We start from the raw sequence: 15962 nt of genomic DNA on the forward strand, positions 1-15962 counted from the left end.
CTGTTCTTCATCTTCACTTTTAATAACAAGACAAAATTATAAAAGATAAAGAAAATGACAGAAAAATGGACTTACATTTCAGAAAGGTTGGGTACATTAAGAAAAGTTAAGAACTTGAATGAACCCTAGGGATCACTGATGGCAATGGCCTGAATTTATAGGAGAGGCAAACAGCAAGTCCCCTTGAGAAAACAGAAATTGTTGAAAACAGTCATATGTGTGTATGTATAAACTCTATCTATCTATCTATCTATCTATCTATCTATCTATCTATCTCCATCTAAATGATAGTGTATAATCAGTTACTTTGGTTATTTATCCATAGGAAAGAGATTTAGCATTTCAAGATTTATAAAGCCTGCATCCTATAAACATGCTACGTGACATGTATTAGGGGAGAATTGTCTTTAATGTCAACATTATGAATTAATTAAAGAATTTAAGAAGATAATCAAATTTGTTCTCAAGTTCTGGCACCAGTCACTGTACACTATTAAAATGACAACTGTAGGGGCACCTGGGTGGCTCAGTTGGTTGGGCATCCGACTTCAGCTCAGGTCATGATCTCATGGTTTGTGGGTTCAAGTCCCGGGTCGGGCTCTGTGCTGACAGCTGGCTCAGAGCCTGGAGCCTGTTTTCAGACTCTGTGTCTCCCTCTCTCTCTGACCCTCCCCTGCTCATGCTGTCTCTGTCTCTCTCTCAGAAATAAATAAAACACTTTAGAAAAATAAAATGAAAACTGTACATCATTAAATGAACACTGTACACCAATATATATCCCATAGAGAATATAGCCCATGTTCTGCATGTTTGTCCATTTACAGCTAAGATGTTTGCATTATTTCCTTTGTTATTCTAACATTTGCTAAGATCTCTCTCCTAAACATAAGACTAAGGATAAATTATAGAACTATAATTTGATTGTTAAACATTCTACTAAGACTGAAAGCAAACATTTTATTCTTAAGAAAATCTCATATCTTTCATTTTTAGAAGTGAAAAGCATTTTTGTTTTAAGAAAAAAAAGCCAAAAACTTAAACACAGGAAAAAAATATATATAGCTGGTTTTAAGGATGTGAAGAATTTCTTGTAGTAACCACTGTGTTTAAGACAAACTGCTTTAATCCAAAAATAAACAAAAGAAACTCCACTTTATACCCAAGAAGGAAAATATCTTAATTACATAAATTTGAAAACTGCTACAATAATGAATACCACTAGTATGTTTCCTTGAGTCATTATTCTAAGATGACTCTATTTCGTTTGATTGGATGGTACAATAAATCACCTAAAAATTTTTAAATAATTTGTAGTCTTATTTTATATAAGAATCATATATTTTAAAAATTTTGTTTTTATCAGTTATAATACCTTTTATGATTTAAAAAGATTTTATTCTTTACAATTATCAGTGGTTTTAGGATAGTATTATTCTGTATCTATGTGAAGCTGACTTATTTTAGATTTCTGTATTTTATTCATTCAAAGTTCTCAAAGACATGAATTTTTACATGTATTAAGTTATTATTAGTCAGAAAAAAACCCAATACTGCCACAATTTTCTTTTTCAAAGTTATTATAATGTTTCACATATTTTATTTATTTTTAAATGTTTATTCATTTTTGAAAGTGAGAGTGTGAGTGGGGGAGTAGCAGAGAGAGGGGGACAGATGATCTGAAGCATGCTCTGTGCTGAGCGCAGTGAGCTCAATGCAAGGCCCAACTCATGAACTGTGAGATCATGACCTGAAGTCAGACGCACAACTAACTGAGCCACCCATGCATCCCTATGTTTTACATATATTAAATGCCTTATGGATATTATTTTTATTTTTGCTAATTAAAAAAAAGTAGTACCTTCACTTAACCCAAAACAAAATTTCCTTTGACCTCAGAGAACAGGTACATGGTCAAAAATAAGGGAAAGTGGCCTAGAAAGGTACTATCCCACAGTTTACACACTTAAAGGCATAGAGGAAAACTCCCTTCTAGATATATGGGATTTTAGAATTGTTCATAAAATTAAGTTTATTAATTTAAATAGCTTGCTTAGAAGGGATAGTAGATCAGAAGTCTCATGTGGAAATGATCATGCTGGCCAGAGAGAGAACACTTGAGGATTAACCCGGCACTCTTATTCCTTAGAGTTCTTGGAAGAGAGATTTTACAGGCAACAAAAAAGTAGAGCTTAGGTGATTATTTAATGCAGATAGAATATAGTTTAAAGCATATAAAATCCTCTATGCATCACTGCAAACCTGTTGCAGGTATGTAGAGAGCAAGCAAGTACCTTTTCCAAAATGTTTGGAAAAAATTTTTTTTTCCACATTTAGTCAAAAACAAAGATTTCTAGAGGTGCCTGTATGGTTCAGTTGTTTAAGCGTCCAACTTCGGCTCAAGTCATGATCTCATGGTCCATGAGTTTGAGTCCCTCATCAGGCTTTGTGCTGACAGCTCAGAGCCTGGAGCCTGCTTCAGATTCTGTGTGTGTGTCTCTCTCTGTCCCTACCCCACTCAGGCTCTCTCTCTCTCTCTCAAAAATAAATGTTTAAAAAAAACACAAAGATTCCTAGGGAATAAGACATAGAAAAAAGCACATACTCATGTGAAAAAATTTGTTCTTCCAATACTATGAATGCATGAAGCATGATCATTATTCTTAAATTGGTTGCTTAGTTGTGTTGATTTTACATATATGATTTTTTTTTTTTAATTTTTTTTTGTTTATTTTATTTTTGAGACAGAGAGAGACAGAGCACGAGTGGGGGAGGGGCAGAGAGAGAGGGAGACACAGAATCTGAAACAGGCTCCAGGATCTGAGCTAGCTGTCAGCACAGAACCTGATGTGGGGCTCGAACCGACCAACCACGAGGTCATGACCTCAGTGAAGTCTGATGCTTAACCGCCTGAGCCACCCAGGCGCCCCTACATATATGATTTTTTATGTTTAATGGTAATTAAGGCCCAATAACACTAATGGTTTGCATCTGGTAAAATAATAAAGTCAGAAATAAATGAAAAAAAGAACAAGTATACTGAGAATGAATGAATACATGACATTTAAAATTATATGTCAAGTTCAACATTACAGGTAATAGTATAAGGCGAAACAAATTATCAGTCTCTTCTTATACCGGTACCATACAGCCTTGATTATTATAGTTTGTACTATATTTGTATGATCATGTAGTCTTGAGAAGAATGCATACTCTGCTGTTGTAGCCTGGAGAGTTCTATACACTTCTGTTAGGTGTAATTGGTTTGTTATCTTGTTCAAGTCTTCTGTTTTCTTGTTGATCTTCTCCCTAGTTATTCCTTCCATTAATAAAAGTGGAATATCGGGGCGCCTGGGTGGCTTAGTCGGTTAAGCGTCCCACTTTCGCTTAGGTCATGATCTCGCAGTTCGTGGGTTCGAGCCCCGCATCGGGCTCTGTGCTGACTGCCAGCTCAGAGCCTGGAGCCTGTTTCAGAGTCTGTGGCTCCCTCTCTCTCTGGCCCTCCCCTGCTCACGCTGTCTCTCTCTCTCTCTCTCCTAGAAATAAAAATAAAAATATTAAAAAAAATAAAATAAAGGTGGAATATTGAAGTCTCCATTTATTATTGTTGAATGGTCTATTCTCAGCCCCCACCCCATAACTGAGCACAACTCTCTGAGTGAAATTTTTTTAAAAAGCATCACATTTTGAGAATAGAGATTTTGTAGGAAGTTGCAAATTCGGAAAAAATATTGACTATTGACTCTATTCTGGGTGTGGTGCTTTTAAGGGATCTCCAGAGAAGATCAGACATTTCCATTGTCTGTGATGCTACTAACTATTAGCTACTGAGCCACTGAGTTGGAGAAGGAAGGAGTGATAGGAATACCTACAAGTGAAAACCTCTGAGACTCCATCATCTTAGTGATAGTCAGTAGTCAATAAGATAGTTTGTTCTGCATACCCCTCCACTAAGATCTGAATTAAATACATTAGGAGAGAAAAAGCAAACAAACAGAAAACTAAAGTCTCCCCTTGAGAAAGCTGTAGAGGAATGGTGTTCTCAGTAGAAACTCATTTACTTAGGGACAGAATAAGAACATTTAGGGAGCTGGAGAAGCTTACAGAGAGTTGCTTTGGTAGCATATATGTTTCAGATTTGTTGTTTTAAAAGTATTATAGGCTGTAGAATTAGTTTATATAAAAGGACCTGAGATGTTGGAATACTGGTGGGGGCTTCCATAAAAAGAAGAGAGACATTGTGGAATTGGTATCTAATATATTAAACTGAATGAGTATTTTAGATACTCATTGTCTTCAAAGAAAAGTTACCAAGAGACTGATTGTTAATTTCTGTTTGTTAGAACAGAAGAGCTGTCCTGGAGTTTGAGGTGGGATGGAAAAGTTAAGTAATGTCATGAATGCTCAATAAATTTGTAAGGCCACTTCCAAATAAAGCCATGGTTGGAAATATAAAAATTCAAAACTATCTGAAGAAATCTTTATTACCGAACAGGAGCTAAGATTATTGTAGAAAATCTTGTTTAGAGAAAAATATGTGAGAATAAGGAAGACAACTGAAAAGAGAAATCATGCAGTCAAGAGAGAAAGCCATGGTAAGAGGCTGGCTAATAACAAGAAATGCCCCTTTTGTTAGACATCTTAAGTGAGATGCTGTATCTTGTAAATAATCCAGATGCACTTAGGATAAGAGAAAGGAAGAGAACAGGAGACCACAGTGAATATAAATAGTACTGAAAGGGTACATTAAGGGCAGTGATTTAAAAAAAATGTATTTTTTTGAGGAACCACCTTCATCTTGACTTAGCCTTTAGCTTTTACTAAAGGCTAAGTCAAGCCTTTTGGTCCCAAAGTACAAGATCCTTGAAAGTCTCTAACAACCATTGACTAGCAATCTGTGGCCCGGGTAACCCATTGAATTTCAATATACAGAAAGAATTGCTTTCGTTAGCTACCAGCACAGCGTAGAACAAAATCTTGGCAGCAGCCAAGTAAATCTCTTGAGTGGGTAGAAATACACCTTTCCCCCGTCGGTTTCATAGTAGGAATAGTGTCAGTGCCTCTAGAGACTGGCTGAAAGAGTTGAACCCATTATTAACTGATATTTCACCTTCCAAAAATTGTTAAAGGTGCTATATAATTATTTTTACCTCTTAAATTTTTATTGCTATCAGAAATTAAATTTTGAGTCTTTATTGACCTGTTCCTGAAATACAACATGAATAAAATTAGCATTTTCAGGTTTCACCATTCTCTAGAGTAGAAGTGTGTTAGTTTGCTACCATAGAAACATACTTCTCAAAGATGCATTTCTCTTTGGGATAACACTTGGGCCAGCAGTGAGTTTATTAGTACGTGTTATTCAACATGTGATTTAGGTAATTCTGAATAGATTCTAAATTCTAGTCTAAAATCTAAGTATATGGAGTTTCTTTTTCAAGAGCCATTGTAAAGGTTTTTATTTAAAAAGAGAATGCTAGAGTATTGAATATAATAACAAAAAACCCTAATATGGTTGAAAAAAAGGCATAGTAAGAGAGTGACAGACTGTTTTGCTTTGCTTATTTATCTGTAGAGATAGGACCATAACTAGGTTCAAAGAACTATAAAGGTGCAGCTTAAAGTTCTAAGTCTCTTATAACTTCTACTCCAAACTCAAGTGATAATAATTCTATTAATTAATATTAATCTAGAAATCAGTACTTAGCTAGATTTGGGAAGGAAAAATATTTTTCAGTAGAAGAGTAATACCTAATTTCCCACATAGATATGTTTCTGTCATAATCAGTAGTCTAATGTTACCTCTATATGAACTTACCTGAACTGGTAGAGGAGGTGTGTATCATAAACTAATACCTTGAGTGTTTGAATAATCAACCATATAATATACATCATTTTTCAACCTTTTGAAATATCAAAAAAATTAAAACTGAAATGATGAAACATTTATTTCTTTTCTTAATGCTAAACTCTCAAAGGCAATTAATGAGCAATTATAACCTGACAGTTATTGAAAATTACATATTTTAAAGAATCTGAAATTTAACATGGGTCTGGTTTGGTTTCAAGAACTTTCTTTTTTTTTTTTTTAATCAGAACTGCTATAATGTTTTTAATTATAACTCACAGGGAACCTTGCTGATTAAACATGTTAATAATTCAGCAAATCGTACTTGAAGAAGTAGTGCTATGTCCAAAGGCTGATGGGAACTTTGTGGGAAAATTATGTGTAGCAGCTAGGTTTTCTTAAGAAATTCCTTTCAGATAACACTATTTTGACAGAATGTTACCTACTTCAATCACTACTAAATCATCTTGAGAAAAGGAAGTCAAGGAGAGTTACAGGGGTTTTTAACTGTTTGATGAGAACTTCATCACCTTTCCTTTGAAGTGTAACTTTCTCGAGAGGCTGAAGGCAACTCTGATGGAGATTGGCAATTGAAGGATCTGAGTGTTGTAACTCTGTGATCACTTCATTGTATTTATTTGTGGGTAAATATTTTATAAAAGTCTTCTAAATAAAACTTACCCAGCTATGGTTTTTAACATTCCCTTTAGTTTAACCAAGTTTCCTTTCTTCCCTTGTTTTAATAGGGAACCCAAGTAAGTACTATTTACATTTCAAAATCAATAAGCCCATAGAAATCTATTTTTATTCTGTGGGAGGTTTTGAATACAAAGTAATGTAAATCCTAAATCATTTCAAACATGAACTCAAGATGTTATTCAGGTAATTATGAATATTCTAAATTCTAGTCTAAAATCCAAGTATATGGAGTTTCTTTTTCAAGAGCCACTGTACAGGTTTTTATTTAAAAAACAATTTAAAATTGTTATCAGAATTTTTCTTTGCATTGGTACTTTATTAGAATTACTGGTGTTAGTAGTGAACTTGATTGTGTTTGATCAGTTTCACCTTTTCTATAGAAATCTGTGAACTCTATGAATGAATATGACACTAACTAAAAAGGGTATTACTTCTCTTACTATGTAAAAAAAAGTCACAATTATGGGGTGTATAGGATATTCTTCGAGAAAGCAGATCCATCAGAAAAAAAAAGGTTTAAGTCAAGACAAAAAATTTTCAGTAGCCCTTTTTATCTTTAAATACAGCTGCTATAAATTCAAAGATAAAAAACAAGAATGTGGTTCATACTCGGGAATGAATAGCAGTAAATAGGAAGTACAGGAAATGATAATTCAATGTGAGTACCTTAATGCGGTACTGTTTAAACCCAGCTATTTCAAATGATTTTGTAGTATTATTCATAATAATATGTCATGATTATGGGAAGAAAATTACGAATACCAGTTAAAAAGTGATCAACTTAACAGAATTTAGATGTAACTTGGGTGCTACCCAGAGCTAGTATGACAAACTCCACAATATTGTGACTAGTGAAGAAAAATTGTTTTAACTGAGCCCGAATATCTTCTAATTCATGCATATTTTTAAAAATGATTCTTTGTGTTTTTATGAATGTGTATGACATTTATTTTATTTCTTAACTTCCTTGTTGAGAACACACAGCTATTAAGCCATAAATTCAGGGCAACTTTAGTCTAATAAAAGCCAAGGTTGCTTTCTGTCACTTTTTTGAAAATTGTTTAATGGTATCACTTACCACTCCTGCCTCTCCTCTTCAGCTCTAGCACATATAATACTTTGTCATCAGTACCTTCATGGTACAAAATGTATACTTCTGTCCTAACACTTTTTACATTGTGTTGTCAGATTTTACAACACTTGTGGGCATTTGATAAAAATATACAGCCCTGGTTTCATAGTATAGTTGATATTTTTCCTTTTTCATTTCTTTACCTGAACTTAGTTCCAGCCTTAATGAAATATCAATATATATTTTTAAAATAATAAAGTGCATAAACTGTGAATTTCTGCATGCATCTTGCTATTAGAAATAAATTTATCTATTTGTCCTTATTTTATTTGTCCTTAAACTAATCCATTAGTTCTATTGAAGGGGAATGTTACTGTCTGAAATGTTAAAATTAATTTCAATGTATTTGAGTGGGGTGAAAAACAGTTAAACTGTACATTAACTCAAAAATTTGCCTGAAATTGTGGCATTTGAGTCAACAATTGCTAGGAAGAAAACTCTTCCTCTAGTTCTAAGCCTTACTCTATAACTTACAAGGTCTCTAGATGCACGCCCTGAAGGTGTTGTAACAGGAGTAATAGCAGTAATGGGTGAGTGAGCCCATTTACAAAATCAGTAAAAAAAAAACGAAGTGTTAGACACATAATGACATAAAAGAACCCCTTGTAACAACCATTGTCTAAAATTTATTGATACCTAATTGATAAGATAGCAATAAAGTTTACACTTTTCTAAAGTGAAAATATAAGAAATAAAAAGTTCAGAAAATTCTTTGAACTATTAAAAAATATCATTTCAATAGATTTCTGGGAGATAAGAGGATGCATTTTCTGTTTAGTATTACCCTACCTGTAATTGAAATATATATGTAGAGGAATTTACAAAATATTTGGAAGTGCTATCAGGAACTTGGGGATCTCTTGGATTTCTTTCTCTGTCATCTTTCGAGTGTAGCTTTCTTTTCTGTAGTTGCAAGATGCTTGCTTCGCTTTTAGAGTCTCTCAGGGTATCCTGATGCAGCAGAAAACCAAAGGGCCAAAGGATACGATGCCCATATGGCCTATTTTCCCCTAGACACCTTACTGGAAGCCTCACCCCACTGAAGCCTTCTTATCCCACTGTCAGAACAGAGTTATGTGGGCACCTTTGACCATTGCTTGGAAGGTAACTTTGAAAAAGGTAGTTGTAGATAGGGTCAGTCAGCCAACCAATAGTGCCCCCCATTGTTTTTGCTAAAAAAAAGTGATACAACAGACAAGAGAGAGAGATTAAGTAAGAACTCTACTAATGAGTTCAAAAATTTTTCTTAAAATATCCTTTGTACAAGTGCTTTTGTTATAGTATGGTAGATGAAAGAATTCAGAATTCTGCTGGTGGTTTGCCTGGCTTTGGTTCACTGATGTTCTGAAAGGCTGGCATGCTTACTCAGGAGAATATGAAAAATAGCAATATCCTCACACAATACACAGTTAATACCAATATGAGATTTTTATGTATTTTGTGTTTCCTTGGGTAAATCACTCAAATACAAACACTAGATATAGAACTAGAAGACAGCAAAGGAGTATTTACATTAATTTCCAGCTACCAAAATGGACTTGGTGCATCTGGTAGATGGGGAGTAAAACTGAATAGGACTTGGGCTAGTTCTTTCTTGGCTGCACTTGCATGAGTATTTCTGATGCTTCCCTTTAAGGTGCAAAATATAAATAAGTCTGTGGAGGTCTCCTTTGGAAGTTTATATGCCTCAGATTAGAACAGTGCTTTCACAGATGTTTTTATGTTGTGGCAAAATGCAGCATGATGATACTTGAGATTTGTTGAGTGATCCCATGGACAGAGTGGTTTGCAGTCTTGAGACACCTGTAACCCACTCATGGCTTTTCAGCATGTCACAATAAATTGGAGAGTTAATCTATCTAATCTATCTATCTATCTATCTATCTATCTATCTATCTATCATCTATCTATCATCTATCAATCTTATAACTATCTATTTAGAAGGAGGGAGAGAGAGAATCCCAAACAGGCTCCATGCAGATGCAGGACTCAATCTCACAGCCGTGAGATCATGACCTGAGCTGTAATGAACAGTCGGATGCCAACTGACTGAGCCACCAGAACCCCTGAAATTCTTTCTTATACCATGTTTGCATCAGGGTTAGTGTCTATCTCGTGAACAACACAGCTCTGAATAAGGACAGAGGGAAAACTCCAGATAGTGACTTCACTACTAATGGTTGATCACCTTTCTTTGCTCCAAAAGCCTAATTTCCTCCATTTTTTTTTTTAATAATACAGATTTTTCCCCCATGGGTTTTCCCATCCTGGTGCTGGCTTCTATTTAAAAAAAAAAAGAAAGAAAAAATATGCATTTCCCTTTTCATGCATTTTTTTTTTCCCCAGGACCTCACTGTTGTTTCCTGTTCAGTAAGTCATGTTATAGAGTATGAATCCTGAACAAAGTAAGTCAAAGGCAAAGTGTGTGCTGGGATGAACAACACAGGGCTTGCCCGTAGCTGGTTCCCTAGTGGCAGGGCAAGGCTAAGGCAAAGGATGAAGTCTAAAACTTGGGCTTTTCGTTGTTTATTTGAGTCCCTTCTTATGGCTCTGCTGCTCATACTCCCCAACTTCCTTGTCCCACCCACGCTCCGCTCAAGATGTGTTCTCTCTTTGCTCGGATTTCAGTTAATAAGGATTATCTGGTCTTCCCACAAAAATTTCTTAATGTACAGCAATAATTGTTATGAAATCATTTCAGTAGGTTATACTCTCCTTATTTGGTGTTTTATCTATATCACAAATTCTTTGAAAATAATTGGACCTTCTAAATATCTGTACTGACAATATTGCATGAACTATGGGCAATCAATAAGGAATGCTTTTAAAAATATTATATAACTTTCAAGCATAAAATTATACAGTACTATAAAATATACCCATGACACTCAATATTCATACCTGGCAAATCTTGGTTTATCTTTATTCAGTGCATTGAGTCTCCCCAAATATCAGATACGATATGCTCTAAATACATCAGAATATTTTTCTAGCATATAGGGACTTAAAAAATTACAACACAAAACCACTTTCACACTACAAACATTAATAATAACTTCATCATTTTCATTCAATATTCACATTTCTTAAGGTAACTTATAAGTGATTATAACATTATTTCTTTGAATCTAAATACAAAGAAGGACCATGTATTGTGATAGCATGTCTTCCTAATGTTTTCATCTGTATCTTCTCCCTTTTTTTCTTCAAGTAAAATTCATATAAAATGAAATACACAGATACTGTGACGATTCTGATTAATGTATACATCCATGTAAAAATACTGCAGTCCAAGTAAATGCATTTTGACGACCCCAGAGACTTTTCTTGTACCTTCCTATAGTCAAGTGCCATCACACCATTGTTCTTTTTTTTTTTTTAAATATTTATTTATTTTTGAGAGAGAGAGAGTCAGAGTGTAAGTGGGGAAGGGGCAGAGAAGGGACACTATCTGAAGCAGGCTCCAGGCTCTGAGCTGTCAGCACAGAGCTTGACAAGGGGCTCAAACTCACAAGCTGTTAGATCACGACCTGAGCTGAAGTCAGATGCTCAACCAACTGAACCACCCAGGCACTCCTACCACCCCGTTGTTCTGATTTTTCCACAATACATTGCATTTGTGATATCTAGAAATTCATAAATATAATACAATGAGTAGTGTCTTTTTTGTGACTAGATTGTTTCAACAAAATGAACTTTAGCTATGTTTTCTCATATATCGATTTTTTATTGCTGAGTAATATATCATGATATGAATATTTCAGTGTTTGCTGTCTCATGTTGATGGACAACTGATGTCCGTTTTGATATTTTGCTATAATAAAGTTCCTATAAACATATGTTACATGTAAAATTATTTTTCTGTACTTAAACTTTTATTTCTCTTGGACAAATAGTTGGGATTACTTGGTCATAAAATTTGACTTTATAAAAAACTGTCAATGTTTTCACTCTCCTCAGCAATGTGAAAACATTTCAGATCCTTCACATTATGACCAAATTGTATTGGGTGTTTGTATTTTTTTTTTAACATAATAGAAGGTCATGTATATCAATTTTATGTGCTATACAATATATGATACATATGTTAAATAAGTATAGATACAATATATTAAACATTATAAAATAGAAACATATACTGTAATATAGTATAATATAATTAATAAGATTATATATGTATACATATGTGTAGCTATTAACATAATATATTGTACATTATATAAAGTATAATACTATAATATAGCTTAGTATAATACAATATTGTATGTATAATATCATATATATATGTAATTCTATGTTTTGAATTAAGATGAGTGTTAGGATACAAGTCCTTTGCATGAATTAAAGGTGCTAGATATATGAAAATGTCTTTTGCCAATTTGTGGCTTGTTATTTTTTTAATGGTATTATTTGATGAGAAATAAGTAAATTTGCCTAATGCCCAACTTATATATTTTTGTGTTTACGGTTTCTTTTTTAATCTCTAAGAAATCACTGACTACCAAAAAATAGATATTCTACTACATTTTCTTTTGGAAGATTTAAAATTTAAACTTTCAGTATTAGGGGTGCCTGGATGGCTCAGTCACTGAAGCATCTAACTCTTGATTTTGGTGGAGGTCATGATCTCATGGTTCATGAGGTTGAGCCCTCCATTGAGCTCCATGATGGGCATGGAGCCTGCTTGGGATCTCTCTCTTCCTCTCTCTCTCTCTCTGCCCCTCCCTGGCTTGCACATGTGCTCATGTACTCCGTTTCTCAGATTAAAAATGTAAACATTTAAAAATAAACTTTTACTGTTAGAGCTATGGAAATTCCAAATTATTATTTGTTATGTTCTGCAGTAAGGATCAAGGATTAATTTTTTTCCAATATTCATCTACAGCACTAAGTTTTGAGAAGCTATTTCCCAATTGAATTGCTGTGGTGACTCTGTCATGTTTAATTGATGTTATAGGTGAGGTTAATTTCTGGACTCTCCATTCTGTTCCATTAATTGTGGTATCTATTTTTATATTAGTCATGTATTTCACTGATTACTGTAGCCTTGTGGAAAGTCAGAAAATCAGGAAAAGACTTAGTATTTTTTTCTGTCAAGATATCTGGCTATTCTAGGTCCTTTTTATTTTTGTATAGATTTTATAAACACTTTGTCAATTTTTAAAAAAATATGTTGTTATTTTGGTTGTGATTGCATAGACTCTGTAGCTCGATTTTGAGAGAATTGACATCTTAATGTTACATCTTCCTGTCTATATTATGTGTAATTATCCACTTATCTAAATTTCCCTCTGTAATGTTTTGAACTTTTAAATGGAGGTCTTACACATCTTTTAAAAAGTATTTCTAAGAAATGAAAAAAAATACCAGAATAAAAAAGTATTTCTAAATATTTCTGGGTATTTGTGTGACTGTAAAAATGGTATTTTAAAAATTTTGTTTTCCTCTTAGTTGTCACTAATATATAGATGAATGCAACAGATTTTTCTTTATAGACTTTCTATCTTATAATCTGTGTAAATTTATTTTTTAACCCTACAGATTTTTATACATTTCATATGATTTTATATATACTATTGCCTGCCTTCTCTAGGAAAAGACTTGTTTTTCCTCCTTTCCAGTCATTATACCTTTTATTTATTTTTCTTACATTCTGGTGCTAACAAGGACAGTGTTGAAAGGGAGCCCTGAGAGAAGACATCTTTACCTATTTTTCCGATCTCAGAGGGAGAATGTTTCATTGTTAAGTAGGATAGTAGCTGTGAATTTTTCACAGGTGCTTGTATTCAGGTTGAGAAAATGTTCTTCGATTATGTTTGGCTGAGTAATTCTATCATGATTGGGTGTTGAATTTTTTTCAAATGATTTTTCTTAAAATATATAGATTGGTCAAATAATCTTATTACTTTCTTAATATGGATTAAATGTATGTTGTTACATACACTGTGTATTAATTATTAAGTGTATGTTGTTACATACGCTGTGTATGGATGTTAGTTCATTGATGTTATACCTTTCTTTTTTTCTAATATACCTTTTTGAATCATAAATTTGCTTCTAAGTACTTCTTCAGTGCATCTCACACATTTTGATAAGTGCAGTTTTCTTTTTTATCTTAAAGTAGTTTCTTAATGTCTTGTGTTTCTTTTTTTAATAAATAGATTACTTTATATATGTTTTGGCTAATATATAATATTTGATGCTTTTTAAAGTTTTTTATTATTATTGATTTTAATTTAATCTCATTGTGAAAAAAGAATAATAGTTTGTAAAATTTCAGTGTTTTTGAAATTTGAATATAGTTTTGTGGCCCCAGATTTAGTATAGTTTAGTGAATGCTCTGTGTGCACTGGAAAAGATGTATATCCTGCTACAGTGGGGGTATTGTTAATTTAAATTTGTTCCCGTCGACGGTGTTGTTCAAAATCATTGATACGTCTGAGTTTTTTGTGTATATGGAATTGTTTTATTAATTACTGAATATGATTGTAGACTCCTCTGTTTCTTTGGTTCTGTTACTTTCCCGACATATTTTATGACTATTATTTTGCATTGGTTTTCTAAAAAAAAATCACTTCTTTAATACATGACATTACCTCTTTATCTAATGGCTTTGCATAAAGTCCATTTATTTCTTCTGATGATATTAATAAAGCCACTAACTTTCTTGTGCTTACACTGTGTATGGTTTATTTTTTCCCTCTTTTTACACTTAATCTATCTGTGAATATAATAGGCCAATCTCCTATGTTTTACTTTGAATTGCAGTGAGTAGTTCTTTGTGTTTAATAAAATTATTTCTATTTATTTCCTCTGTCTACATCTTCTTTTTGTTCCTTTGACACACTTTTATGGCTTTTTAAGTTGTTTGAACATTCCATGTTATTTTTGCAATTTACATTTTATTTCATTTCATTTTATTTTAAAAAAAATGTTTATTTTTTTGAGAGAGAGACAGAGACAGAGAATGAGTGGGGAAGGAGCAGAGAGGAGGAGACACAGAATCTGTATTAGGCTCCTAGCTCTGAGCTGTGAGTCCAGAGTCTGACATAGGACTCAAACTCATGAACCATGAGATCATGACCTGAACCAAAGTTGAATGCTTAATCACCTGAGCCACCCAGGTGCCCCCATTTCATTTCATTTCATTTTGGGGAGAGAAAGTGTGAGCAGGTCATGGAGCTCAAGCCCATGAATAGTGAGATCATGCCCTGAGCTGAAATAAAGAGCTAAATGTTCAACTGACTGAGCCACTCAGGGGCCCCACAATTTGCTTTATAGAATGACTTTTCATATATATTTTTAGTGGCTGAACTATAGACTAAAACATATTTCTTTAATTTTTCACAATGTACTGAGAGTTAATATTATAATACTTCAGGTAAAATCTAAGAACTTTATTCCAATAAAATTCTCAGGAACCCCTTACTATGTTTGACACTATTATGGTAACATATTTCACTTCTAAATATATAATGTACCCCAAATTAAACTTATTTAAATGCTTCAGTTGTTTTTCATGAGTTGAAGGAAAGGAAAAGAAAATGTATGCATATCTTTATAATTTGAGAAATTCTTCGTTTTTCCTATAGATGTGAAGTTCCATCTGGTAAATTTTTCTTTAAAACTTGAAAAACTTTATTTAGCATTTCTGATAGCTTTTCTTATCATGAAATGTGTTTATTTCACCCTTAGTTTTGAAGATTGATTCAGGGTATATAGTATTCTTAGTTACCTATCTCCTCCTCCCCCTGCCCCCCACAACTTCACTCATACACTTTTACAAAGTATCCTTTGTTTGCTTCTGGCATCCAGGGTCATGAGAAATAAGCATCATTCCTGTGATTGTTTTGCTTTCTTTATAATGTGTTTTTAACCTCTCAGATTGCTTTCAAAACTTTTCATGGTGTTTTACAGTAAGATTTTTGTATGCATAGTTTAAATTTTCTTTGTATTTATCCTGCTGGTGGTATCTTTACCTTCTTAGATCTGTAGATGGAAGTTTTACAGGAAGTTTTATAGGCCATTTATCCTATAAAGCTACTCATAATCTTGATATTTCTGATAACATCTATGTAAGTGACATAAAGTTTTTCTTCTATTCCTCGTATGCTCTGTAAATAGTTACAGAGTTTTGATGAAAAGAAGATATGATTTTCTGAAGGGAGTAAAAGTCAAGAATACTTTATAGATGATATTGTATGTTTTAAAAAGCAAATAATAATGTCATTTTTCTTCTGTAATATTTTAAAACAGTAATACTTACTGTATGGATTCATTCTTCAT

The sequence above is a fragment of the Hyaena hyaena genome, unplaced genomic scaffold, assembly GCF_003009895.1.
Source record: "Hyaena hyaena isolate Hyena2069 unplaced genomic scaffold, ASM300989v1 scaffold_416, whole genome shotgun sequence".
NCBI lineage: Eukaryota > Metazoa > Chordata > Mammalia > Carnivora > Hyaenidae > Hyaena > Hyaena hyaena.